This window comes from Lissotriton helveticus, chromosome 12 (assembly GCF_964261635.1).
Source record: "Lissotriton helveticus chromosome 12, aLisHel1.1, whole genome shotgun sequence".
In the NCBI taxonomy this organism is placed as follows: Eukaryota; Metazoa; Chordata; class Amphibia; order Caudata; family Salamandridae; genus Lissotriton; species Lissotriton helveticus.
Window position 1 is genome coordinate 131,499,991 of NC_136073.1, and position 1,540 is coordinate 131,501,530.

Genomic DNA, 1,540 nt, shown 5'->3' on the forward strand with positions numbered 1-1,540 from the left:
AAGCTTGTAACACGGGGAGAATAGAAAAGAAAATGCAGTTTTATGAAGTGTGTTTGCCTAATCCAGCAAGCACTTTTGTTTTATTTCTCTATTTGCTTCTTTTATTGGTAAAGTAAGTTTCAAGTGCATGAATGGTATGACTGAGAGAGCCAGGGTATAATAATTTGAAGTGTTTGCACCAGCGCTAATGTAGGACGAGAGTTATAGCAAAGATATGAAAGGGGTAGCGATAATAAATATGTGAAAGGGCAATAGTGACACCAAAATAAGCCACCTATTTATAAAACTGACATGGAAGAAATTCTAAAGGTTAACTTCTGAAATTGTAGACGATGTTAAAAAGTTTCTCGTTGTTGGCAGGATTCGAACCTGCGCGGGGAGACCCCAATGGATTTTTAGTCCATCGCCTTAACCACTCGGCCACAACTGACTGTAAGTTTTGTGCAAATAATCTGTATGAAAGTTTTCAAGGTGTCCCACAGCAAATTCCTGGTATTCTGCAATGCACTTTTTTTAAATAATGTATTTTTCAGCAGGCACATTCTCTCCTAAAAACAAAAATTGCATGAGTATATCTCTAGTTTGGAAAAGGATAGGCTTTCATTCATACTCTCATGTGGCACTCAAGTTTTTGGGACCCTATTGCACTCTGTTTTCGTGCTGCTTTTAGTCTATGGCCCATATTACAGAAGTCTACCATCTTTGAGTATTTGAGGCTCCTTTGTAAGTGCTTTATCTTTTTTACTTGAAGAGCTATATAATAAAGGGGTCAGGGAAAGATTGCATTTATGGAAGATAAAAGAAGGCACACTTGTCTCACCAAATGCCGTAGAGAAACCTGATGTTTTACTCATGTTATCCTTAGTTTGTTTTTGTTAGACCTTGCATTCTTAAGGTGGCCTGAACCCTACCTTATTGCTTTTCACCTACGCATTTTGCTGTATCTATTTGTTGGCCTTAGGACTCTGATCACTTTATCGCTACTAATCAGTGCTGAAGTGCACGTGCTTCTTCCCTAATCATGTGTGTAATTGGAGTATACTTGACTGACAGATTTAATTGACTTGAAAGCCCCTTGTAAAGTGGTATACCATATACCCAGGGACTGATTGTGCCGCCCAAAGAAGTAGCATTTCAAACCTGTCTCAAGCCTGCTACTGCAGTGCCTGTGCTGCAGTGTACTGCCACTTCAACTTGCCATTTAAAACTACTTGCCAAGCCTTAAACTACAATTTTATTACATATAATTAACCCCTATGGTAGGCCCTAGGTAGTCCTAGGGGCATCATGCTAAGTAAGTAAAAGGTAAGACATGTATTGTGGTAGTTTGCATGTCCTGGTAGTACCAAACAGTCTATTACATTTTTCACTACTGTGAGGTCTGCCCCTCTCATAGGTTAGCATTGGGTATTCCCTTATACTTTTTGGGGGGTAATTCCATATCAGAGAGGAGAAGCTTTATTTATTTATTGATAAATCCTATTTACTGGTGAGGTTGGATTTAACTTTACTATTTTATAAATGCCATTTTTAGAGAGTG

At 38.5% G+C, this 1,540-nt stretch overlaps 1 non-coding gene across 1 annotated transcript; it reads right to left on the minus strand.

Annotated features, from left to right (window-relative positions):
- Positions 1 to 348: 348 nt before the first annotated feature.
- TRNAF-AAA (transfer RNA phenylalanine (anticodon AAA)) lies at positions 349 to 431 on the minus strand. Its single transcript has one exon. It is a non-coding gene; the product is annotated as a tRNA-Phe (tRNA).
- Between the last annotated feature and the right edge of the window lie 1,109 nt (positions 432 to 1,540).